The 27,211-nt window shown below is 53.6% G+C and overlaps 1 long non-coding RNA gene across 1 annotated transcript; it reads left to right on the plus strand.

Moving 5' to 3' along the window:
- Positions 1–708: 708 nt before the first annotated feature.
- Positions 709–18,493, plus strand: LOC120582856 (uncharacterized). Its single transcript, XR_005647669.1, has 5 exons — positions 709–1,467; positions 1,620–1,923; positions 16,205–16,368; positions 17,270–17,751; positions 17,842–18,493. It is a non-coding gene; the product is annotated as an uncharacterized LOC120582856 (long non-coding RNA).
- Positions 18,494–27,211: the final 8,718 nt, after the last annotated feature.

Genomic DNA, 27,211 nt, shown 5'->3' on the forward strand with positions numbered 1-27,211 from the left:
GCCTCATACTTTCTCAACAATAGAGCAGCGACATTAATTTCCTGGTTTGGTATAACTTCTGGGGTTTTCCTCCCAAGCCTCCCTCCTCCCCTCCCTCCTCCTCTATCCTCCTCACCGTACCCCTCAGCTGGAGGGGAAGATAGCTTTGATCCTTGCTGCTCTGGGGGCCTACGGGAGGCGGATGGGAGGGGGTGGGGATTCCCACAGGTGATTTTTAGGCCTGAATTCCATTGTGACAGCAATGATTTATTTTAACTACCAACCCAGGAAAGCAGGCGCCACCAGGATGAATACCTCCACTAGCCCCTAGCAGACTAATTTTACTGTTTATGAATCACTAATATGTTTAAGAAAAAAAAGTGGGTAGAGAGGGAAGGAAAGGAATTGCCATTTAGATAACTACAAAAATCAGACTTCGAGAAAAAGACCCCACAGTGCCGACGGTCCCCGGCACAGAAGGTACATGGGGTCCAGATAGCCGCCCCCCACCCCCACCCCGCCTCCACGGCAGGCAGAGGCTCCTGGCACATGAAACACTTTCATCTCTCCCAGGGAGATAAACGGGCTGGTCTGGATCGGCCTCTTTATTTACAGAAGAAAATTAAATCCGTTTTAACACTTGCACCGTTCATAAGAAACACATGTTGGCTGGTAATTGTTTTGAACTCGCTTTTCGAGCCCGCTCTCGCGTTTTCGCACTGGCTTGGGATGGCTGTGGAATTTGCGTGGAATTTCTTCCCATCTAGAGGCTCTGTGAGGGGACATTCCTTGGCCAAACCGGCAGACGGTGTGCTCTTGGGTTTCCTGCCTCCTGGAGGAGGGTGCTTTCCCCGTATTGCCTGAGGCTTCCCCGCCCCCCCCACCCCCAACCCCTAGTTCTTATCGGGAGATTGGAAGGGATCAAAGGAGCTCGAAGTCCTAATTGAGCCCGAGGGGCTCCTCTCCTGCCTGGGGTTCTCACAGAAAGAGAAAGAAAAGGTTGGGTGGTTTTCCGAAGACGTCCTGATAGAGTTATACAGCTGCACGGGAGGTGTCACTCAGATCCCTCACCAGCCCTGGGACTGCACCTTTCCAATGTTATTATGCACGTAACCCCCTGGGGATCTTGTGAAATGCAGATTCTGATTTATCAGGCCCTGGGCGGGGGCCTGAGACTCTGCATTTCTAGCCCACGCCCTGGCGTGTCCCCATGCCACACTCAGATTGCTGTGGCCCCTCCTCAGAGTTCCTGATTCCATGGGTCTGGGGTGAGACCTGAGAATCTGTGTTTCTGATAAGCTCCCAGGTCGTGCGGCGGGTTTGGAGCCACGGTTGAAAGCCACTGTCCGAAACCAGTGCCCTCTCTGGGGAAACTGAGGCTCTGAATTATTATTTTTTTTCCCGAGGTCACACTGCTTGAGGCGGCAGGACTGGAGCCAGAACCCTGGTCCACTCGCTCATCTATCCATGGTCAAAGGCAAGTGGGAGGTGAGTCCGTTTTCCCTGTGGGGACCCCTCACTGTCCGGGCACCGGCAGCGGGTCTGCCTGAGGACAGAGCCGCGTGTGGGCCCAGGCCGCCGCTCGTAGCCCTGGAATGCTCTGACCCGCTCCTTCTGAATCGCTCATTTTCACGGCTCAGAGTGGGCAGCGACTTCTCTTGTGGCTTCTCTGCCCTCTGGGCCTCAGGGGGCTCGCTCGGCACCTTCTGCGGCTCTGAGTCATCGCTGCAGTGGTGGGGTCGGTCCCCTCCGAAACAGCGGAGAAAGAACAGGGAACGCAGGGAGCAGATGGTCCTTGAATGAATGAATACACAGCTCCCCAGCGGCGTCTCTCCTGCTGTGTGTCCTTGGACAGGTTACTCACCCTCTCTGAGGCTTGGTCCCCATCTTGTAGCACAAAGACGCTCATGTCCGCCCCATGGAATCATGGCTAACAGAGAGAAGGTTTGTGAACCGGCCGGTCGCTTGTGTTGTTTTTGATGTTTTTATTATTTATTACTATTACTGCCTTAAGGTGTCAAAAGTTTTATCCCAAAAGTCACTCTTTTGACCGAGGCTGTCTTTCCGGAAGGCCCCGGATGACACACACAGATACTTTGGGTAAGTGAATCTGCTCAGCCATTGGTCGTTAGAGACAGGATGAGGTCTCATCTTTGTTCAGCATTTTACGGGCTCCCTGACACTTTTCCCCACAGAGGAGTCACTCAGTCCTCACAACCCTCCACCGGAGGACGTGCTGTCACACCGAGGCCCCGGGGAGGATGAGGCGGCTGCCCGTGTTCACACGGGCAATGCCTCCAAGGGCAGCGTCCGGGACCTACAGGGCTGGGGTCGGCTTTGGCAGGGCCACAGCTTGGACTGGAGGCCGCCTTCCTTCCCAGCTCAGAAATCAGCTCCCGTGGTTCCAGTGTGTTCTCTGAGGGGTGTCAAGCCCGGATGTGCTTTCCCTCGCCCACGAGTTCCGGGCCCAAACGCCCACACTTAGCCTCGGCCCAGTGCCTTCCAGTCTGAATCCCTGCAGTGCCATCTTCGACCCCGATGACAAGATGACCACTGTCACTGGGCACCAGCGAGTCGCCCCTCACCCTGTGCCAGCTGGCACGCGCCCCGCCTCGGACTGCGTCCTCCCCCAGCCTCAGGACGGCCGTTCTCGGGCTGGAGGTCCCCATTCCCTGTTTCCACTTCCTACAAGTCTCTGCTCAGATGTCCTCCGATGGGAAGTATTTCCTGACCCTGCCCTGCATCTACCATCCCCGCTGCTTAGGAAACGCAGGGCCTTTCACCCGACCTCCGACCTCCGACCTCCGACCTGCCTCCTCTCCGGTTGTCTGGCCCCTCCCAGTAGAGTGCAAGCTTTCACAGGGAAGGGGCGCTTCCATCTTGTTCTCCCTCTACTGCTTTCCGTGCAGGCGTCGGTCAGTGTTCGGCGGCGGAATGAATGGGTAGTGCCGGAGAAGCCACGTGTCACTCGGCACCTTCCAGGCAGGAACCCAGATCCTGAGGGCGGGTTCCTGGCATCAAGGATATGCCAGACATGAGCCCCAGCCCAGAGGCAGGCCTGTGCAGGCAGAGCTGCACACAGCGTGGCAGGTGACGGTGGCTGGTGCACACCGCGTGGCAGGTGACGATGGCTGGTTTGAGAAGCAGGCAGCGAGTAACAGTGGTGAACCCAGTGCTTTGGGGTCAGGTGGACCTGAATTCAAGTCCCGCTTCTGGCACTAATGAGCATTATGGCCTTGGTCAAGTCACTTAAAGTCCTGAGTCTCAGGCCCCCATCGTTACACAGGGATGACAGTTGTCACCTTGCCTGCTTTCTTGGGGCTACCCAGCTATCAGGTATGCAAAGTGCCCGGTGAGCAGTGGACACTTGATGCATGTAGGCTACATGGTGGCCCAAAGAGGGCCGGAGTCACATGTTGCCATGGTGAAGGGTGGCCCGAGAGGCTTTTGCTAGGAGGAGGAGCAGGAGGCAGAGGGCAGCACGCAGCCGGAGCCGCCGAACGCAGGCGCTGGAGCCCGCGTCTGGCTCAGACCCCACGTGTTGTGCCTCAGCGTCCTGGCTCGTAAAGCGAGGGGTTCAATCCGGCAAGCACACCATCGGTGTTGGGGGACCCCATAGTCACTGTTGCGGGTGAAGGGACGAGGTGTGACCAGCAGTGGCAGGCTCGAGGAATGTCAGGAAGCTGGCCAGGGTAAGTTCCATCCCGGGTTTAGGTGGTCCCGGCGAAACCCAAAGTGACCTTCCCGTCCAGGACGACACGGGGGGCCCTCTCCATTCCTCGTGGGAGCCCCGCTCACCTGCCAGGAGTGGACTCTGTGCTCTGCGTCTGGTGGTCATGGGGACATGGCACGTCCAACCCATCCTATGACCTTCACTTCTGGATCCTTGGACGGCCCCTTGGCTCCGGGCAGGCCTCGGAGACCGCGGAATCCGGGCCTCAGCAGTTCAGGGCACAGTTCGATCGCAGCTCCGTGGTACAGATGAGGATGCTGAGGGTCAGAGGCGGCAGCCCCGGGCCTCACCCAGGCTCCCAAGTCCCGTCCGCCTCCGCCCGCCCTTGCGGCCGGAGTTTGCACCTGAGGGGGCTGGTCACGAGGTGCTGAGGAAGGCCAGAGCTGCTTCCTGAGGTGGGGCTAGGACCCCCGAAGGAAAGGGCCCAAAGGGTCCCTGAGTTGTTGTTTTGGTATTAGTTTTTCCTGTTGTTTTTAGTTTGCTTGTTTGGGGACTACAGAACAATGTCTTTCCTTAGTTAGGTTGTCCCTTTGGAAAGGGACTTCCTTTTCGGAACCACCTGGTGGTATGTGCTCCTTCCCAGGTGTCGTAGTGTCTGTCCACTTACGGATGGGGACACGGGGGGCGGGGCACGGGGGCCCTGAGGGTGTCTGTGCTCGCTTCGAGGCGGAGTCTCCTTGCCATAGAGCCTCATGACCCCGCCTCGCGGCGCTTCCTCCCGCCTGGCCCCCTTCTTAGACTGAAGGCGCATCTCCTTCACAAACGGGAGCGTGGCGGACAAGTCAGACGATGTGGCCTTGATCGACTGCCCTCCCGCTTCACAGCTGCGTGACTCCGGGCTGGCCACCTACTGGGTCCGGGCCTCGGTTTTCTCATCTGCGAAACGGGGATGATACTAAGCCTCCGTCGGGTTGTTCTGAGGATTAAATAAGACGATCTGTGTGGAGTCCTTGTCACAGGAGGGTCTAGAACAAGCGTTCAGTTAGTAGCAACAGTAAGAGAAATTATTATTCTCTGCGGTAGCAGCTCCCTTGGGGAGGCAGGACACGGGGTGTTAAGTCTCACATCTCACTAGCCGAATGGTCTTAGACCTCTATGTTTTATAAAATCTCTGTCCCGAGGGTTGCGGGATTAGCAGTCCCGCGTTTAGGGGCAGATGCGGCGGTGAGCGAGGCCGGGCGGGGGTGCTGGCCTGTCCTCTGTGGGCAGACACGGGCTTCAGGAGGGAGTGTGAATTTAGGGAAGACAGAACCTCTAAGTTTTAAGGAGAAAATGCAAATCCGGATTTCTACGTACACTCTCCCAATTTTTAAAAGTTAGCCACTCTATCTATGAGTTTGTTAAGGCCGCCATAACAGAACACCGCTGACTGGGGGCTTAAGCGACGGACATTTACTCTCTCTCCACTCCAGAAGCTGAAAGTCCAAGGTCAAGCTGTCGGCAGGTTGGTGTCCTCCGAGGCCTCCCTCCTTGGCTTGTGGATGGCCGTCCTCTCCCTGCGTCCTCGCCTGGTCTTCCCTCTGTGTGTCTGCGTCCTAAACTCTTCCTATAAGGACACCCGTCGGATTGGACCAGGATCTACCCGATGACCACGTTTAACCTTAACTATCTCTTTAAAAAATATCTTGTCTTCAGATATAGTCTCATTCTGAAGCACGGTGGGTTAGGATGTCCACATAGGAATCTGGGGGAAGGGGCACAGTTCTGCCCATGATGCAGAATTAATAAAAACTTTTAGAAATCCTCTCTGAGCCACACACCAGGACCCGTGGCTCCTGTCTGAGGTACCTCGCCGGAACGTGTTTGTCCAGCTATTGAGGTCCAGACACAGACAACCAGCTTATCTTCCTTTCAGATTCCCCCTTTCAGCTAAAAGTCAGATCCTGGCGGGCCGAGGGTGCTGTTGCTTGGGCTGGGAGTTAACTGTTTGCAGGCTGAGGTGCTGTGTCTTGAGGCTGAGGGTGCTGTTCGGGCCGGGGTACATTTGCGGGCCGAGGGTGCTGTTTGCGGGTTCCTGCTGTGGCTGTGATTAGCGGCCTGTCAGGAGGGCTGGCTTCATGTCTCCTGGTCCTTATCTGATGTTTATGGAGGCTTGATTGGCTGCCCCCATCCCCCACCTACGCCGGGCTGCTTAGTTGGGTGCCTGGATACCTGATCACCCGCATTGTTACTCCCGCAGCTTTTGGGTTGACCGCTGTCGGGAAATCATTGGAATAAATCTCTCTGGGGCCTCGGGGCTCTCGGAGCTGGAGGAGATCTTGTGAATGAGCAGTTTACTGCCCACGCTCCCTGCAAGCATCAGAAGAATGGGGTCTCCTTATCTGCTGGCAAGAACCAGATTGTAGAGACAGAGCACAAAGACTGACTGAGGTGACAGGCGAGCCTTGAACCTTGGGACTGGGACGGGCATGGCATCTGCCTCCAGAACTCAGCATTAACCGCTCACCGTATGCTCCCACCTGCTGTTTTAATGGCTATTTATTTATTTATTTATTTCGAAAGTAAACTATTTATCAGAACTCTCTGCATTAATCCACACCAATACCACCTTCAAAGGTTGATACTATCTCAAATCTGGAATGACATTTAATGCTGGTACTCCAGCTCTTCAATTGGCCTCTGGCTTCACGGGGAGTGTCAGAGACCTGACACTGAATGCAGTCACCTCTGTGCCAGCAGATGGCCTGTGTCCTGGGGATCTCAAGACATCCCTTTACATCCTGTCTTTCTGAATTCCGCCAACTCTGACTCTGCTTCTCATGAATTCTCACCCTCCAATAATTTTCATTTTCCCTAGGGAAATGGCAAAGGCCTGCAGGGTCCGACCTGGTGGGGGGTCTCATTAGCTTCTTGACCTCACCTCCCAAGACTCCCTTTTGCTGACTCTGTCCAGCCATACTGCCGTCCTTGCCATTATCCGATTATACCTGGCCTGGCCTGACCACAGGGCCTTTGCACTGCCTGTTCCCTGTGCCAGGAATACTCGTCCTTAGAATATCTCCATGGCTCACTCCCTTCTCTGCTTCAAGTCCTGCTCAGCTGTCCCCTTCTCAGCCGGGCCTGCCCGATAGGGAACGTATAGACCCCCTGTCCCCTCGGAAGACACTACGAGTCTCATTTATTCCTCTGTTTCCCCTCAGCACCTGCTCCCCTGACATATTATGTAATTCCCGTACCACGCCTGCTGACCGTCTCCACCAGGACAGAGATTGTTGTGTGTTGTTTGCCTAAAATGGTGCCTGGCCACAATGAGAACTCAGTGGGAACTCAGTTTATATTTCGTAGGTAAATGAATAATTTAAACAGAGCCCATTGTCCCAGAACCCTAGGGGCCTTAGAGCCCATGGAAGCCCAGGCTCTGCCCCGAGGCGGAATTTCCACCCCCCATTCCCAATGGGAGACAAAATGCACAGGGACAAAACTTCCCTAACCACGCTGCGTTGCCCTCGGAGATGCATACGCAAAGCACGGAGAGACGCGTCTGACACGCAGCGAGTGCTCCACAAACACGTGTCTTCTTTCTCTCTCCTGGGAAACGCATCTTTTAGAGCACATCTACTGGGGGGGCAGCTGCTCAGGACAATGGCCTCTGGCCCTGGGGACAGTGGACGAGTCAATTCAGCGAGCACGGCTTTCGGCTGAATTGTGTCCCTCAAAATCCACATGTTGAAGTCTTAACCCCCAAGACCTCAGAATGTGACTGTATGTAGAGATAGGGTCGCTACAGAAATAGTCAATGTCGAATGAGGTCATATGGGTGGGCCTTAATCCAATATGACTGGGGTCCTTATGAGAAGAGGAGAAAGGACACAGACAGGCCCAGAGGGACGACCACGTGAGGACACGGGGAGAGGACAGCCATCTACGCGCCAAGGACAGAGGCCTCGGGAGGAACCGCCCTGCTGACCTGGGGCTTCTGGCTTCCAGGACTGTGCTCAAGCCACCCAGTCTGGTATCTGCTGTGGTGGCCCAAGCTGACTGGGACACGCACCACACATGGACGGGCCGATGTTCCGTTTATTGACCTGCCACATTACAGACGAGGACCTTGCGGCTCAGAGAGGGGAGGAAACCAGCTGTGCCCCGCACCCGTGGCGTGCAAGCCCTAGGCCCTACACGCGGCTCCTGTCATGTCCCGAGCTAAATCTTGAGGTGGAAGCTGGCAGCATCAAGCTCCGCTGGGCGGTTCCGCCAGGGGATTGCCCCACGCTCAAAAGCCTCCTAAGTCCCACCCTCTCGAAGTGGTCTCTCTCCCAGAGAGAAGTTTCCATCTACACTGGAGGGAGGCGAGTTTTGAAGAGGGGTCATGGGGTCTTCTCCCAGCGTCTCGGCTCTAGAAAAAAATGTGCAGGACCGTTTCCTTGGGGCCTTGTGATGACTCTGAAAACCAGAGCTCAGGAGAGCTCTACTGGAATAAATCCTGAAGACGTTTATCCTGAGAATTCCAGGCCTAATCAGGCCTAATTTATGGCCTCCTCCAAACAGTGGCAGACTCAGCAGCCATTAGGGTCATTGTAAGCAGGACAGAGCCTTTGGGTCTCAGAGCATAAGTACCTGCTGTCAGCTGGGCTAGGCAGTGCAGGGTGGGCTGCTGGGGGCAGGGAGGACGGGTGGGAGCCTGCTACGTTCCCAGTCCTCGTCTTACCAACTCCCAGTGGAGTTGGGGTTTAAACCTGGATGGCCCCTGGGACTGCATCAGACCCTGGATTTACAGACAGCAATTCGTTGGATCAGGTGGAACGGGCGTAAACAACCCCAGTGGGAAGGGACTCTGCCTTGTTGGATAAAGACGCACAAAGGGCCAGCCTCGGGCAGCACCGTTAGCTTCAGGCATGTCTGGATTCCTGGGGAAATTCTCCAGGGTTCAGTTACTTGGGGCAAAGACACTGATGTTTTTGAGAACTTAGCAGCTCAGGAGTGTCACAGGGACACCTGAGAAGGTGAGCAGAGGAGCAGACAGACCTGGACGTGAGCCCTGGCTCCCTGCGTACAGTGGGACAGTGGGCAGGGCACATGTGGTCATGTTGAGTGCTCAGGGTCGGGGGTGGGGATCCCACATGGACAGGGAGTACCAGGCACACAGTAGGTCGTCAGGCTGACAAGTTCCTCTTTCCTGGCAGTTCCTTTTGGAACCCTCGTTCTCACATCCATCGTCACTGATCGGTGGATTGATGCCTTCATTCGTTCACTCACTTATTGCCCAAAGCACTGATTTGGTCGGCGGAAGCGGACAGCGTGCTGCAGTGCGCGGGCGCTGGGGCAGGCTCTGGGCAGCAGGCCAAGCCCCAGGCTGTGGTCTGAGTGCTGCCCTTGACTAGTGGGAGGACGGTGCTGGCAGGCAGTGGAGTGGGGCGACGCGGTGGAGTGGGACAGGCAGACCTCCGAGGGTCCTCGGGCCCCACGCGGACGGCACCTGGTGCACAGTCAGTGTGTGGCTCCCGTGGGACGTGTTTGTCATGGTGACTGTCACCTGTGCCCATGAGAATGTAAGCTCCACACGAGCAGGGATTTGTCTGTGCTGTTCACCGATGCATCCCCAGAGCCTAGAGCAGTGTCAGCGTAGGAGGCGCTCAATGAATATTTGTTGACTTTGTGGGTAATATTGATAATAACTTATGGGCAGCTTTCATGGCCAGAAAGTTTGTGTCTGGTCCTCCTATCTTAAAAAGTCCCCAGAACAACTGCTCTCCATCCTATCTCCATCTCTACAGCGTAAAATGCCCAGTCGGTGATTTCAACAATATGCTTAGTTCTGGAAAGCTCTCAATTGACTCTGCCTCCTCTCTGAGCCTTTCCTTGCACTTTTTAAAGATATCCAGTCTGGCCTGTTCGCCGCAGGAAAAGGAATCTGTGTGAGCACGTCTGCCCTGAAGGCTGCTTGAGGGCACTCAGAAAAGCACCTGTCAGTCCTGCCTTGACCACGCCCATCCTCCTTCTAGATCACACTCACCTCCCCTTCCGCTCACCGGCTCCCACGCCCTGCAGTGCTCTCTTAGAATCTTTCCTTCCACTTCTCTACCCGCCCACCTATTCATACGCCCTTCTCTCTACCTGTTAGACCCATCTACCACCCTCTCACCTGCTCACCTGTCCTTCCGCGCCATTTTCCAGCGCGCAGCAATTCCATTTACCACTTTTCACTTGTCGTGGCTTCACTTGTCCGTCGATTCTTTGTTCAATTTACTTGTTTATATTTACTATTTTTTTCACTTTACTATCAGTTTCCGTCACTTCCACGAGACATCCATCTATCTATTCAATTCCATCCATTCACTTCCATCTATATCTATCCGTCTCAATTCTTACCCGTCATCCATTTTATCCATCTGTTCCATCTATCTATCTACCTATCTATCTACTCTATCTGTCATCTATCCATTCATCTATCTACTCTACCTATCTATCTACTATTTTACTTATTCCATTTATGTTATTTTTAAAATTTGGGATTACTTCTATATGATGCATATTACGATATTGAATAAAAAATATGGGATATTTGAGGGATTCATTTCTTCTTTCGTTTTTTGTTCTTCAGGGTATCAGTGACATTTGTTGTCTAAGTTATGCCTTTCATAATACTTTGGTTTCAGTTTCGGTTCTTCGCTTGAAGGTTTTCTTCTGAGTTTTCGAAGGAGATTGAACTTCGCTCCCTCCTCCCCCTGCCCGAGTTCCACCGCGTTATGGAATCGCTTTCAACTGTTATTGTGGGCTTCAAGTTTCACTGAGGAGCAGCCCTTGCTTTGTTCTTTACCAGGCAGGTGGTTGTTGAGGTGGCTGCCTCTGACCCTGGGTGGCTTTTAGGCAGCATCTTGCGGAGGACAAGTTCCCACGCTCTGAAGTAGCTCCCTTGCAGATAGCATCGTGGGCCTGGAGCAGACACTTAGGAGGTATTTACGATGATTGGAAGCTAATTTCAGGTCATGTTTTGTTCCCACTTTGTTCTGGAGTTTGTCTGGGGACATCTGAGAGTTGGGTTTGGATGTGTTTTAATGTAAATAACACAATAACAGGCATATTATACGGGACATTTCTATGGGGGGAAAAACAATGAGCGTATGTATAGCTCTATCCGTTTCCTGGAAAACGCTCTAAAATAGTCATGGAAGAGAGAGTCCAACTAAATGGAATCAAAAGTAAGAAAAAAAAAGCATTTCAGAATTAGGTCTAATTGGTGTCTAATGTGAAGTCAGTGACAACAAGTGGGCCCTAAAGGTGGCTTGACAGATAATTAGATTTAAAAAAAATCAAACAAACTAGTTTTTCAGCTGAAAACACATTGAAAGGGAGAGTTTGCTGTCATGAGGTTGATGTTCACATTTTAAAAGCAGACGGTTTCAGAGATGGATGGAGGGAGGTGGGCGGTTCCATGGGGGGTTTTAACCTCCCTTCGGGTGTAAATTCTACGGTGGCCGGGGCTGGGGTCCCGAACACCTGGGGTCTCCCCGCCCCCAGTGTGGTAGCGGCACCACTTCCCCGGTCATTGACTTTGGGGGGCGGTTTCGGTATCAGTCCCATGGGCACTTTAGAGAGAAGCCCTTTCCTAAGATTTAGCTCAGGACCAGGCCCGAAACGCCAGTGCGTGGGAAAAGGGCCAGTGCTGGGAACACTGCCCGTGTGCACCCGAGCACGGGCGTCCCTTCCCACGGCCACCGAGTTCACGGTGCTCCCGCCCCGTCCCAGGAAGCTGCGGCTGATGGCCAAGCTGGGGGCGGGGGGGTGTTGGCGGTAGGAAGGGTTGGAAAGGGGGCTATTTATTTTCAAAACACCACTTTATCGCCTCATAGTGCTCCTTTTCCTAAATGCTCACTTAGCGGTTCGGGTTTCCAGGGGCTGTTTCAGTCTGTCCCGCCCTCTGAAAACAAAAAGTAGTTGATTTGGATTTTCTCTTTTCAAATGACATTTGGAGAAAAAAGGACGGGGACTAGATGGGACGGTCTTTGCCCTCTGAGAGCCCACATCGTTCCCTGATCCCATAGGGGACAGGCCACCTCAGGAGAACATTTCCAGAACTTCCCAGAAGGACCCTCGGCTAACCCTTCAGAGGATTCTCACAGCCACCACCTCTCCAGCGGAGCAAAATTCTTTCCCAGAGCTAAAGTTATGAGCCTTCTACAGATGCCAAGTGTCACAGTGGTCCTCACACATGGGGCATCTTGAGGAAGGGCAACTTTGTAACACATGTATGGAGCGTGGTCACATTTTGCACACCGATCTATCTCCTCACTGTCTTAATTTCACTCTCGAATGCCCTATTCTTTAGGTTGATTTTTTTTTTTTGATTCCTTCTTGTTTTTTTTCCTTTTCTTAAATTTTTAAGTACACGTCACTAGTAATTATGGGTTATGACTAGGATCATATCTTTCCATCTTAAGTCTTTCCAAGCGTCTTGCCTCCCTCCCCGAGGAAAGAAGCTCTGGGTTGGGGGGTTTCATTCAGTTGGTGGGAGAGGGGCTCCTTCTCAGCTTGGGGTCCAAGTAGGCGCTGGGATGTGGGCGTGTTCCTGGAGAAAATTTAAATTTAAATCAGCCACAAGAATGAAGCCAGTAAAAGTGCCAGAGATGCTTCGCCTTTGAGGTTAAAAACCTCTTATGTTGATGGAAGCGCTTCTGAGCCACAAGCAGTAAAGTCCGCAGAAATGTATTTTCATGGGCAGGAAATCCTCAGGCTAATATTTAAATGCCCTACCTGAGCTCACAGGGCTTCCCAGTCAGGCTTTTGAAAACCAAGATGAGAGACGAAATCACAGATCACTTGAAAATACGCTTATTCCTCTTGGGGGGCGGTGGTAGGGGGCGGTGGGGGGGGGCAGGGGAGTCTCTGCCGAATTCCTTAGATTCTCTAAGCAAAAAACGTCTGTGCCGAGTTAACACTCCCACTCCAGCCCTGCCCCTAACTCCGGCCGCTTTCCAAATATGTCTTCTCTTTTCCTTGAGAACCAGAGACACTTCCTCCTGGTCCATTGTGCAAGTCAGGCCGGCAGTTAGGAGAGGTCGTGGTCACCGAAATTATCAGCACAGCCTCATTACCGTGCACACGGATTGTCAGCCGCATAGCTCAGTTTACGGCCACCATTTTTCACTCCTCCCAAACCCCTAAGAATCCAATGCTAATGCATATCTTTGAGCCATTCCACATTGAGTCTGAAATGCTTGTGGGTGACAACAAAAGAAAAGGTCTTAGGAAACAGACTTTGCAAAAACGCGTGCTTTCCTTTGCAAGATGTCAGAGGTGTGTTTGGGCAGAGTTGGCTGTGGTGGGCTCGCAGTTCTCAGGTTCTACACAAGAGGGCGCTGTGGTATCCCATTGCACAGACCCTCAGGACTGCAGTGTGGGTGTGGGGGTGACATTTAGTGAAAGCGTTTCATACCCAGGGCCTGCTTACTCTTGGCAAAATTGCTTCTGACCGCAGTTAGAAACAGGGAAAGTTATATTGTGCAGATTCCTTGTCTTTCTTGTGTACTCGACCGGCATGGAATTTTGTGGCCCCGTGATTTCGCTTTTTAGGGCTAGTGCCTTCTGAGGAAGGAATGAGTGTTGTCCAGCCAGAGCTGTGTCACCCCGCGCAGAGTCCACTGGGGGCAAAACTATGGTAGAGGCTCCAAAATGAGCCTTGCGTCCTTCTAAACCGTGTCCACCCCGTGCCGCGCCCCAGATTCACTTTCCCAGGTAGGGCTAAGCCAGGTTTCGATGGAATTATTTTCCACCGAGACATGAATTAATCGCATTATTCCTACCTTAACTCTTTCAGAATTAAAAGCAAACAAACAAAATGTAACAGTTCAAAAGAGGCCACCGCGTTTAGGCTTTAATTAGTAGAATTCAAACATGAACGTAGCGATATGGATAAACGTTTTTATGTCAGGCAGGTGTGGGTTCAAATCCAGATCTTAAAGTCACAAGAGTCTCATTTCAATAATGTGCCCGGTGGATATTTACGGAGTGCCCTCTATGTCCACGGGACCAGGGACACAGAGGTGAGCAAAACCGGATGGAACCCTCTTCCCAGGATCTATAGTCCAGGGGGAGAGGCAGGCACAGATCAGTCACAGAAATGCACGTAAACTCACAGCTGGGGTGAGTGCCACTGTGGCGGTTACTAGCGATGTTCTCTAAAGAGTACGTCCTCCTGTCCCTTGGCAGACACACGGTCCGACTACACTTCCACACCCCCTTCGAAGTGTCACGTGGCCACGACTTGCTTTGGCCAATGAAAAGTGAGTATACGGGTCATGTGTCTTGGTTATGAGCGGACACTTTGAAGTCAGTGCCCTGTTCTCCACGCTTCCTTCTCCTGCTTCGGCGAATGTGGGAGTTTGTGTCCAGAAGGAGCCTCTGCTAGGCCCGGATCCCAGAGCGGCCATGATGAATTAGCCCTGCCCCCCGCCCCCTGCCATTCCACAGTGAACGTGTAGCATAGGGAGGAAACAGACCCCTGGTAAACCACTGAGATGGAGGGCCTGTCTGTTACCGCAGCAGAGCCTGGCCTCTCCTGACCGACACGGCTCCGCTGGACAGGTGCGCGGTGTTGAGGGAGTGTGGGCTAGAGGAATGGCTGGGTAGGGCAGGTAGGAGAATTTCTCTGAGCCGAGGGGGCCTGTCCCCTATGGGATCGGGGGAAAACGTGGGCTCTCAGAGGGCAAAGACTGTCCCATCTCAGTCTCTCTTCTTTTTTCTCCGAATGTCGTTCGATAAGAGAAAATTCAAATCGACTAAATTTTTGTTTCAAAGGGTGAAACAGCCCCAGGAAAGCCAGGCCACTAATGAGGAAAGGGAGCAATATCAGGTGGTAAAGTGACTTTGCCTGGGAACCTAGTTTTTATTCGTCCCCAGGGAGTCCATCGGGCAAGTAGGCGTGAAGTACAATCAGCCCCGTTTACGGATGGGAACACCGAGGCACAGAGAGCCTGTTTGCTTCTCCTCAGGTGAAGGATGCGTTTGATCTTTGCACGTAGAGGAACTGGCTTGTCCTTTCCAGTCGGCTTATGTCCTGGTCTACATCCTTTGCCGCACCGTCTCCTCTGCCTGCAGATTTCTACCCGCTCTTGTCCACACTAAATTCTTACATGGCCCCTGAGGTACATCCTAAGAGTCACTTCCTATGGGAAGGCTTTTGTCTCTCCAAGTTGGAGTTCACGGTCCCCTCTGTGTGTGTCTCTCTGATCACACCCAATCATCAGTGTCTGTGCTCATGTCCCCACCCCAGGTCTGCAAAGACCTTGAAAGTGAAGGCTGAGGCTGAGACACAGAGAGGCAGAGAAGCTGACCTGGGAGAAAGCAGAAATGTGCAGATTGTGAGGTCAAAGGGAGTTACATCTCTACGTGTCCTTCAGCCTGTGTTCCTGGAATTTTTAAAACACTGAATGTCGTGGTCGGGGGCACCTTTATTTGTCTTAATGCAAGCTTGTAGACTAGGACAGCGTTTCTCAGATTCCACTGCTGCTAGGGTTCTGGACGTAATTTACGGTTCTGCTGATGAGATGCACTTGTGCAAGATTTGGAATGCAGAATTTGTTCTGTGGCAGCTGATGTGCAGGCTCTGGCAAACATGAACTTTTGCAGCGGCCATGCTTCATGTCCCACCCTCTGCTCATCAGTGTGTGTGTGGGAGGGGGGCGGGCGGCATCGGCAGAGATTTCCTGCAGTTTCTCGAGTTCAGAATCAAAGCCGTGGTGAGGTGACCTTGAAGCCAAAAACTCAGGAGCAACCCCATACCTTCCACCCCTTCCACTCATCCAAGAATTTTGTGAGCACTTATTTCCTCATCCTGAATACCTTTCTGCCGAAAATACCTAGACACATTTCTGTTTCCTGCCCTGAACTCTGCTGATACACTTACTGTCCAAGGTCCTGCGGCCACAGGTGAACCTGACACAATTCTAGACCTTAAGATGCTCACACTCCAGTGATGGAGACAAAAAGTTAGAAAGTACTTTGACTGTAATGTATCTGTCCCGCAGCCCCCTATTCATGGGCTGGTTTACTCTGAAGTTCACAAAGCTTAAACTTCAGTGTCCGTCACTTGCATGGGTCCCTTCCAAAGCGCCAAGGGAGGCCTTGCAATTTTGTTTTTATAACTTTATGAGGGTGTTTTCTTAATGAGCACCCCCCCGCCCTAAGTGTGTAAGCTCCTGCCACTCAAAAACCTGAATCAGGCCCTGGCTCTGGGGACTCTCACCCACTCGATGTCCTTGCCTGCCAGCCCAGTGGCAGAAGCCTCTGAGAGCCTCGTGGTCAGCCGAGACCAGGCTCACAGCCTCACTCGCCCATGATTGTTTCTCTGGCACTTTAAACTCGACGTTTGTTCTTTTGCCAAAACTTCTCTTCGATTGAATGATGTCACTCTCCCTCCACTGGCCCCATCCAGGCACGTGGGGTATCATTCACCCCCCCTTCCCGGCCCTGTGTCACTCACAGGACTGATGTGCTATAGGAAAATTATAAGAGTGAGAATAAGTGAAAACGAAGCGCATTTGGCAATTCTGTCACCAGGAGTTTGTGGTCTCAGAGGAAGGACCCGCCTGGGTCCAGGGTTCAGGGAACCATCTACCTGAATGACTTCAGGCAGAAAGCATGACTGGAGGAGCCTGGAGCGTGACCCCAAAGTCGAATCCCCATAGCCAGGTGAAAACAGAAGCGGAAACAGATATTGCCAGGTGAGTATCCAGAGCGTTAAAAAGGAGGTGGAATCCAGCGACAGGAAGGAGTTGAGAATGAATCGGAATTCAGGCGGTGGGGGAGGCATGGCCTGGGGCTCCCCTCTCTCAGGGCGCCTGTCACTTACAGGGTGGGGTCTAAGGCTAAGTTTCCCCAAAACGGATCCTGAGATGAGAATTCGATTCAAGTAAGTTATTGGATGATGCTCCCGGGAAGGAGAGCGGAGGGGAAGGCGAGGCAGTAAAGGGGGTCAAGCAGCGGGTCTCCGCTGCGGGCAACGGGGCTCGAACCCCCAGCACCTCGGGAGAGTGTATGGAACACACCCAGAGTTATCCCACGGGGTGGGGGACCTAGGGAGCTTAATCCTCCAATTCTTGTCCCCCATTGGCTAACTGGGGGTCCCGGAGCGTTTAGTCTCCATCACTTCCGGCTTGTCCCGTTTGCCCGGCCAGCCGAGCCCCTGTGGCCGAGAGACCAGCGGCCTTTGGTTTGTCAGAGAGCTGTCTGCGGTGGCCTCAGCGCGAGGTGCTCCTCCGATGGCGTTTGCGCTGGGGGTCGTCTCTGTGGTCTCAAAGTCTGGATACCTTACGTTAGGCGCCACCAACCTGTGCTCACGCCGACTTTGACCTGTCTGGTGGGGAGTGAGGGGGACACAGTCCTGCCCCCTTAGGTCACTGAGTGGCCAGCAGCAGGAAGGGTATGGACTGAAGAAAGAGCTCCCTGGCTTTGAGACCGGGATTTAAAATCTGAAATCACAGCTCGATAGCCATGTGACTGAGCAATTTCCTTAGCCTCTGAGCCTCGGGTTCTCATGCGTAAAGCGGGCATGACAATGGTTCCAGCTTTGCAGGGCTATTGTGAGAATTAAATCACTCCCCCGTCAGGCCCCTCTCTCCCCAGCATTTGCTGCTGAATGGCCACAGGGCTCAGTGGATTCTGCTGACTCATCGATCGCCCTCTTGCCAGCCCTGACCTTGGCCTGGGGCCCGCCCCACCCCGTTCCCAGCTCCGGCTCCCACGCAGCTCCATCCTTCATTGTGCTTCTGTAAGAAGCACAGCCCGGGCAGGCTCCGGGGAGTCACTGCGGTCGTCGGACAAGGACACGCCCGTCAGCGGCGTTGAAGTCCCCTGCTTGGAAGAGCAACCTGCCATCCTGGGGCCGTGTGGTTCTCTCTTCTCAGCTCAACGGATGACAAGCTCGCAGGAGCCCCCAATGGCCTTGGTGGCTGGACAGTGTTTAGACAGTTTCTTCTGCTGTTTGAATAGGAGCCGCGGTGTTATTGTGTCTTCGCCTGCCTCCTCTCCCGTGGCTGGGCGGCCTGACAGCCTTTCATCCGGAACGGCTGGCGAAGTTCCTCTCAGCTCCCGTGGAAGCTTTGTAGGTGAAGAATCTTCCAGTGGGCCTTGGGGCGCCCCGCCCCCTCTCTCTTCCGCGGGGGCTGCCTTTCGAATTGCCTTTCCTTCTCACTTAGGCACGGCCGGACACTCCGGGATGGCTTCGAAAAACCTTGGCTGGCCCTGCAACAGCCATAAACCAGAAAGGCAGAGCGACCCTTCCATGTTCTTCAGGAGGCTCAGAGAGGTTAAGCGACTTCCCTTAAGTAGCACAGCCAGTTAGTGGCGGAATCGGGGATTTGGGTGACTTCGGGTCTTTCGGTATCTGGGTGTGTGAGAGAGCTTCAGCGTCCAGGTCTAAACCCACCCTCCCACTTTTCTGAGAATCCATGAGAAATCGAGTAGAAAATGCTGTGACATCTCCCACAAAGGAACAGTCGCGTGTGATCGGGGTCTCTGTCTGTCGGTGTAACCTGGGAGACAGTCGCAGCTGGAGTGGGAAGGCGGCCGGGCGCACAAGCCTGGTTCAGACACTCCCAGGTTCAAATCCAGGTTGTCTGCGTCCCGAGCCGCGTGACCTTGGGCAAGTCCTGTAGCCTCTCTGTGTCTTGGTTTCCTCATCTGTAAAATTATGATACCGACCTCACTGAGTGGAGCGCTGAGCACGACGTCTGGGACAGCATGAGCCCCTCAAGCGTCAGCCGCCACTGTTATTCAGGCTGTTATGGTCGTCATTACCTCTGGGAGGGATAATTTAAATGACATCGAATAAAGGCTTGGTAACCGATAGCAATGATGTCTATTGTTGCTCTCGCCACTGTTAAGCCTGGAAGTGGCTGCCTGTTCCCCCAGGTGGGGAGGCTGCCCTGGAAGTGTAGAGAGACCATGACCTTCAGAGGAGACGGGTGGGTCCCCACGAAGGCAGAATGAGGCAGAATGAGTGACACTCAGGCCAGACTGGAGGGCGTGGGGAAGGCCCTCGGCGGTTGTCATAATCTAGGTCCTCTGTTGTATGTTTGGTCACAGCCTAAGGGACTGTGGACATCAGGGAACTTCGAGGGAGGGAGGCATGGGGTAAAAAGGGCCAGGAGCCCCCAGCCGTGGGCTTAACCAACAATGTGGTCCTGAGCAAGTCCCCTCCCCCTCAGGCCTCTGTTCGCTTGAAGAGGAAGAGGTGTATTGAGCTGACCAGCTTTTCTTAGTTTTGAATTTCTGTCCATTTACCCACCCATCCGTCTATCCGTCCAGCCATGCGTCCATGGATTCATCCTTCATCCATCTCTCCTTCTATCCATCCATCTATCCATCCTTCTATCCTCCCATCCATCCACCATCCTTTCATTCATCCTTCCATACAACTATCTTTCTATCCAGCCATCCACCCATCCGTCCACCATCCTGCGAGCCAGGCCCTGGGCTGGGCATTAGAAAACAGATGAAAAGGCCTCCAGCCATAGCCTGTGAGGAGTTCGCAGTTGGGTCCACGTCCCACAGTAGGTCAGTGGACCAGGATTCCACCCCACAAGCTACCGGGCCCCATTGCGCCTGACTCGTCGTCGGTCCTTCTAGCCTTGGTGAGCCGTCAGGCTCTGAGCGCCGTGAGCGGAAACCCCTCTTCTGCCCTCTGCTGCGTCGCGTGCTGGGGGACCCCACTCACACGCATTTCCTACGCCCACTACCCAGCCGAGGACGGAGGCTCCGAGAGGTGGGGAGGTTGCCCGGAACCTCCTCTGTGACGCCATCCCGCCGCCCTCCGCCCTCCTGCGCCCTGTCCTGAGACTCCCACGCTGGGCTCGGATCCCGGCTCCGCAGCGTGGGAAAGCTGCTTTTCAACCTGTCTCCATTTGCTCCACTGTGCCACGGGATGGTAACGGCCCGTGACGCGCGAGACCGCGGTGGGTGTCATCTACCGCACCGCGCACGAAGGGCGGGCGGCAAACGCTCGAATCGTGTCACACCTGTTGTATACTCCGGTCGAGGTCAGCCAGGTTGCAGGTAACGTTTAAGGAGAGAACCAGCTGCTCAATGAGTATCGATGGATGGAGGAAGGAGGAGGACTCCCCTCAAGGCCGTAGTCAAGGCCGGCACGTTAAGCCTGCCCCACAGATGTGCCATCCGAGCCTCCGTCTTTTGCCGTGTGAGGCAAGCACAGGGGCCGCAGTTAATTTCTTTTGCACGGAGCGGCAGGCATCAGGCCCCGTAACCCGACGAGCCCGTGAGCCTGCGGGATTTGTGTAATCTCCTTTTCCCTTCAGCTGCCTCCCCGGGATGCCATTGTGCTCGTGCAGAAGCCTCAGAGACGCCATCGAGTTCCCCGTGCCAGGCGGGGCCCCTGGCGTGGCTAAGCCTTGTCGGCTCCCACGAGAGCCCGGCGCTCTTGCCCCCTCGGCCTCCGGCCTCACTCCTGGGGCAGGCGAAGTGGTGTGAAGCCCCCACCCCCACCCAAGGCCACATGGGACTGAGAAGGAGAGGGGACCAGTGTCCCATGACTGTCCCCATGTGCCAGGAACTTCGTTCCCACCGTAGGCCCGTCCTGGGGCTACTGTGTGGGGAGCCCCATCAGGGTGACTTCAGAGCCATTAAGAGGTCCACTGGACCCCAGAGGATGGAGCAGCAAGGGGTCACGGAGGGGTGCTGAGTTTGGGGTGGGCTGCCTGAACCCTACTCCTGCCCTCCCCACCTCCTTAGCCTAGGAGACCTTGTACCATTTTCTCGTCTTGGTTTTGTCGTCCGTAAGCCCTACCCTGGGAGGGTCAGGGGGAGGAAATAAGAGGACAGCACACAGTAGGACCGCATAAGATGTTGGTGCCCCGCTCCCTCATTCATTCATTCATTCATTCGGCAACTTGGAATTTCCCTGGTGTCGGGCCTGGCGATCGATCAGTGACGGGACACACGTGGGTAGCACTTCCCCTCGTGAGAGTTACCGGTCGGTTGGAATGCTGGACACTAAATCATACTGATAACTTAATGGTTGCCAGTGTGATAAGTACTAGGAGCGGGGACCTATAGGGGCCTGCAGGGGCAAAGCCGGGGCCTAGTCTCATGAGGGGTGGTGTCCTGGGAGAGGCCCTCAGAAGGTCTCCTTGGGGAGCTCAGTTTTAAGCAGAGACTGGTCTGCAGGTGGAGGGGACTCTGGCCCTGATGGGGGTGGGGGCTGGGACGGTGGCCGAGTACTCCATCGGTGGGGCAGCCTGTGCCAGGCCTGCGGGCGCTGGGAGGTGACAAGGCCAGTGTGATGTGGGGGCAGGGAGCAAGAGGGGTGTCCGGTGTGCAAGAGAGAGCAGGATGTGTGTCCAGGGACTTCACAGCCCTCCCCGATAGGCTGCGTCCCCAGTGGGGCCGAAACAGCTGTGGGAGAGCCTTAGGAAACGTTCTCAGGGTGAAGCTCTATTTACAAATCACAGTTGCTCAATAAAGTCCAGCACTGTTTATTCCAATGACTGGCGATGTCCCCCGGGGCCTTGGATGTGGGCGTCTGCAAATCGTGCTTTTCATGCTCTGCGGTCTGTGTTGTTCAAACCGGATATTTCATGCAAACGCACAGTTGCAATGTGGTCCTGGTGGACTCTGTCCACTGGACAGGTGTCTTGTCTCCCTTCCCAACAATACTCCCTTGACAGAAGGACGTGTCCCCTGATGGGTCCTTACTGCTTTGTGGTGCCGATCTCACTGAGTCCTCTCGGCGGCACTGACCGATGAGACTGTGGTTATCTCCCGTTTGCCGATGAGGATCGAGATTGAAGGGTAAGCGACTTGCTGAGCATCACCCCGCTAGTTAGGGGAGGCGGTCAGGACTCGAACCCGGGCCTGGGACCTTGAGCTTTAAGCACAGCACTTGGTACTTGTTTAGTAAATGGAGAGTGACTACAATAGCGGTAATTTGGTACATCCTCCTGTGACACCGGGCTTGGGGTCACCGGCAAGGCGGGGGGTGCTGGGGCTCATTCCACCGAGAGGGGACTGGTCAGAGAGTGTTCACTGGCGAAAGTGAACCAACGCTTCCGTTGCTCACGCTCGACCATCGACTTAAACGATTTTCGAGCTGGGAAGGGGGAGCACAGCTTCGGTCTGGGCTCGGCTTCTTTGTCGATGACGATCAGACCCAGAGCGGTCACGGAACCTGCTGGCTGTCACATGGCTGGTCAGGGCGGGGTTGGCCGGAGTCCAGGAGTTCCGTGTCCCCTTGGGTGTGCTTTCCACCCCGACTCAAGCAGGTTTGCATCGACCCGCCAGAGACGGCCATGTCTCACTGCATGCCCTTCCCGGGTGAAATACCTACACAAATAATCCTGCCGTGACACGCCTCATTAAATGACATTTCATCCCTGAGATTCTTCTTTAGAGGAACACTTGATTTTAGGTTTTTAGCTCTAAAGTCCTCACGTATCAAGAGGTATTTCGCACCGAAACTGGGAACGTGGGGGAGACTGGCAGGCGTGAAGCTGGCGGCCGAGCAAGGTGCCTCGAAACGTGAGTCCACCGGGTGCGTGAAGCCGGGTGGGACATTAACATCGCCGAGCCTCCACGTGCTCATCTTCGAGGCAGGCGTAAAAATAGTTCGCTCCCCCTTGGCTTCACGTAGTAGACGTGGCAATTAAATCAGTACGCACAGACAGTAGGCAGTGAGCAATAATCATGGTTTTTACGTGAAGGGTGATTTTTCTAAAGCATCGATATGAGTGAGTTACTTCTTTTATTACAGTCTTGCAGTGGTTTTTCTGCTGTCCCATTCCTCCCCTCCTTCATTCATTCACGCGTGTGTTCAACGCGTAGTGAGCATCTAGTACATGCCAGGCACTGCAGTAGGCACCAGGGCCAAGACGGACGAAAGCCCCGTCTTGAGCTTACAGTGTGGTAGAGAAGATGGTCAGCGAACAAGCTGAATAAGCAAAATATAGAACGTACAGAGGTGGTTCGGCTGTGTTTGGGGAGCACAGGATCCCCTTGGCCTAGAGGGAGGGGACGGGGGAGTGTAAACGGCAAGCTCCACGGGCAGTGCGATGTCACGTGTCGCAGCTCTCACTCTGCGTGAGATGGAGAAGACGCTGGAGGGTTCTGAGCAGAGGAGAGATGTGTTCAGATCGCGTTTGAACAAGCTCGCTCTGATTGCCGGAGGTGACGACACGCCGCGGGCGAGGGTGCGGACGAAGGCAGAAGCGGCGTGTCGTCAACTCCGCCCCAGCTGGAGCAGATGGCGGCCGGGCCCAGGCAGTGCCGGGCAGGCGGCGAGAAGCAGCAGGATAAGCGGTCCTGTCTTTTGCACGCGGCTGTGTCCACTGACTCACTCCTGTTCTGTCGTCGGGGAGCTGAGCTCGTTCTCAGTGGACACGCGTTGCAGCGGGGCTTGACCGAGGCATTTCCAAGGAGGTTTTGCCTGTGCTTCTTCCAGACGCTCACCCTCATCAACGCCTGCCGCTAACTTGATTTCTAAAACAACCGACAGAGACTGATTTGTGATAATAGTTAGCCTGGCCTTGGGGATTAATCTCTCTGCTTCAAAGTTTTCAACCACAGAGGGTGTGTAACTGCTAACTCGAGATATGAGTGCAGACAAGCGATGGGCGTGGCTTCTTGCTGGTCAGCTCCTGGGGCCAGTCTGGGGATTTTTCTCATCCACCTCTCACGGAAGTGACAGGGCTTGATGGCCCTTCTTTCTGGTGGGGCCCTCGATTCTAATTCCCCATCACGTGTGGGTCAACAGCCTCGTCTTCTGACCCCAGCTAGCCCGCTGATACCCCAGCCTCTAAATTACCAAAACTCCATACTTCTCTCACCCAAGGCGGCCGCAAGCCACCTGCGCGATTGCTCTGGTCGCCAGTTCCTGCTTATTTTTGGGCCCTAGAAATGTTCCTTTATTTGCTTTTAGGAGCTTGGCTCTGCATTGAAATTATGTTTGGTATGATTTTCCCCAGCACGTAGCAGGAGGGTTTCAGGTTGTCCATCCAACATACCGCTGGAAACTTCCTGATTCCCTATGTCACCGTCAGTGTTATCTGACAGGGGTAATTTAAGGTTTGTTGGCGTCAGAGTCACCTTGGGAATGTGTAATTAATACAATGTATATTCCCTAGTTTCACCCCAGATCTATCAAATCAGACTCATGGGAATTTGGCCCGGGAACCTGCATTTTAACAAATACCCGAGGTGATTCTGATGCACATACGATGTGAGGGCCGCCTGCTTGGCGGCTCAGGTTCATCAATGAATGCAGTGAACATTTATGAGACACCTACGGTGTGCCCGGCACCACAGGCTTCACAGGATGGAAAAATAAATAAGGCTTTTTCTTCCTTCTAAGGACTCATGGCATCAGGAGTTGGCATGCTTTTTCTGCAAAGGACAGCTAGTAAATATCTCAGGCTTTGTGGGTCACACAGTCTCTTTTGCAAAAGCTGCCATAGATAGTATGTAGAGCGTGGCCATGTCCCTAAACATGTTATTTACAAAACCAGGTGAGGGGCTGGCCCACCGTGGGAACTCTGACGTAGTTAAAAGAGAAATAGGCCACACAGAGGTTTGTAGGGAAGCAGTTTGCTACAGTGGAGGTGTGGGAGGTGTGGGTGATGGGGCTAGGGTGGGCAGGGGGAGTCCTGGGCCGACCAGGGGGCTTCCCAGATGAGCTAACTCTGGAGCAGAGACCCTCGAGGTCCAGGGGGCCAAGCTGCAGGCAATCATTGAACGTTTAGGCTGTTTGCATTCTTTGCTATTGTAAATAGTACCCTAAGGAGCATCTTTGATATTATAAATTTGTCTGATTCCTTCCTTAGGATAAAGACACAAGTTAAGCCTTTGGTAGCATCTTCTCACGATGCCACCGGGCAAAGGAAAGGTGTGTGAACTTTCACAGCCTCCAGGGGTATGCACAGGGGGTGGGACACGTCTTCCGCCTTCATCAACAAACGCACCAGCAAAGATCAGTTTGTGATAAGACAGTCCGGCCTTTAATCACAAAATTAAAAACCTGAACTGGAAAACCTTGCTTGCCATATTATTTTCACAAGATAGTTTCAGAGTTTCTTTAGTCTTTGAAATATAATCGATACATAACGTTGTGTACGTTTAAGATGCACAATGTGTTGGTTCGCTATGTTTATATTTTGCGATCTGATTGCGGCTGTAGCCTTAGCTAAAAGATGTTCCGGTTTTTGCATCGGGCGGCGTAGACTATTGAAGAGTTTCGCCCCGTGTGGACGTGACTTCTCGGTGTCTGACGTAGGAGGAGGGTGGATACCTGATCCCTTCTTTGCTGGGTGAGCATCGCAGTCTGCCGAGCCCACCGTGCTCAGAAACCCACCGTTTGCACCGTGGCTAAGTGAGCACCCGCATCAGCGGAGAGGAGGCCGGGGAGCCGTTTGATCTCGGCGGAAGGCTGGCCCGGGCTGGCTTTTCCGCAATTGGAAACAGTGAACACAATTACCCATCTGGGGACCAAAGGGATTTTTTTCTTTTAAGGGAGTCAAAGGTATTTTGCCCGTGGTCGAATTTCTCTCAGAGAGGCCCCCTTCTGATTTGAGCAGTGCGGAGCATCCGCTACCAAGTCAAATTTGAAAAAGGGAAGGAAGGAAGAGGGGCTCGTGGCAGAAGGTGCATCCTCCTCCGCCGACCTGTAGTCAGAGAAGGGCTGGGGCAGGCTGGCGGGAGCCATCACGGCCCTTCACAGTTTGCTTGGGGCTTTTGCAGACGCCGTTCATCTGTCCCTCACCAGCCCTGTGAGCAAGTGTGGCTCTTTCATCGCTGACAAATGAGGTCCCCGAGACCAGGCCTGGCATGACTGTCGAAGGTCACACTGCCAGCCAGTGGCCCAGATGGGACGTGAACTCACGCTTCCTGACTGCAAATTCAGTTCATTTCTCACTTTTGATGGGTCGAATCGTGTTCCCCTAAAATTCTTACGTTGAAGTACCAACCCCTAGTATCTCCGTGTCCTTATTTGCAAATAGGGTCTTTGCAGATACAGTTAGTTAAGAGGAGGTTGTACTGGAGGAGGGTGAATTCTTCCTTAAAAAAACCCAACTCCGTGCGGAGACCCAGGGCTGTGTACCAGCGAGAACAAGAACGTCGTTGTCAAGCCAAGGGACGCTTGGGGCACCGGAAGCAAGGAGTGGAATAGCTTCTCCCTCACGGCCCTCAGAACGAGCCGAGTCTGTGACACCTTGAGCTTGGACTTTCACCCTCCAGTACTTGAGACAATACATTTCTATTGCTTAAGCCAGCTGGTTTGTAATATTTTGCCACTGAGGTCCCAGGGAAATGTATAAACCACTCATCAGAGTCGTCGTAAGAAAGGAGATTACAGTTCCTGGGGACCTACTCTATGCGGCAATACCGTTCACTGAGACTTGTACTTTGTTCTCTCTATGCTTTTTCTTCTTATCCCTCAGCAGACTGTGGCAGGGATGGCTAACGGTTCCCTAATACACAACGACCCTCCTTTTTATAACAGAAGCCTCCTCTCTCAGTCCAGTAGCAAGAGACTACATTTCCCAGCTTCCCTTGCAGTGAAGTGTGGCCATGAGACCACGTTCTCACCAACGGAATGTGAGTGGAAGCGTTGGGTGCCACTTGGGCAACAGTTCCCTAAGGGGAACTTACTGGCCCTGCAATTTCTTTTGTGCCTTTTTATTGGTTGGAATGTGGCCGCAGGTAGTCCTGGCCAGGAGGCAACAAGATGGAAGGAACCTGGTCCCTGAGTGACTGTGGAGTGGAAACCCCTGCCCGCCCTGGCCTGCTCGCCTTCCTCTGCGGTGTCATGAGACAGAGGAAGAAGCTTCTATCTTGTTGGAGTCGCTGTGTTTTAGGAACTTCGGCCCTAACACATGTATATTTACCCTTCGTTGCCTTTGGAGACGGCTGTGAAAGCAGAAATTGCACCCAGACTATCTGATTAATTACTTTTAAAAACGGCTTTCTCGGCGTGTAATTGACGTGCAATAATAAACTGCAGATATGTAAAGTCGTGATTTGATAGACACCCGTGAAACCATCCCACAATCAAGGTACTGCATCGTCCCCTTGACAAATTTGAACACGTGGCTTTTTGTTTCCCAGAAGCCCTAACTCCCAAGGAGAGAGAGGTGACTGCTTCCGAGAGCAGTGAGAGGGACGAGACCCCGGAGCTGGGAATGGGGCAGAGAATGTGGGGTCTTCTGTTTATGGGCTGAGAGTCACAGGGCCTGGGGCTCTGAATTCCCAAGGAGGCTGCCAGGTGATTCTCATACACAGTCAGGTTGGGGAAAATCTGGTCTCCAGCCTTTTCCTGCGAGACATGGCAAGTCCGAGGCAAGCAAGATTGCAGTTCTCCATCCTGCGCTCCCGCCACACGGCCACGTGGCCTCCCCAGACGGAGCATTGACTTCATGTTCTACAGAGAAAACGAGGAGAAAAACTTTGTTTTTCTTCTGATTAACAGGGAAGGGGGCCAACTGGCTACACTTGAATTATATCCCCCGAATATTAAACTCGGGCTTCTTTAGTTTTCATTTATTTTATGGGATTGTATGGCGA

Source organism: Pteropus medius, unplaced genomic scaffold (genome assembly GCF_902729225.1).
Source record: "Pteropus medius unplaced genomic scaffold, Ma_sr-lr_union100, whole genome shotgun sequence".
NCBI lineage: Eukaryota > Metazoa > Chordata > Mammalia > Chiroptera > Pteropodidae > Pteropus > Pteropus medius.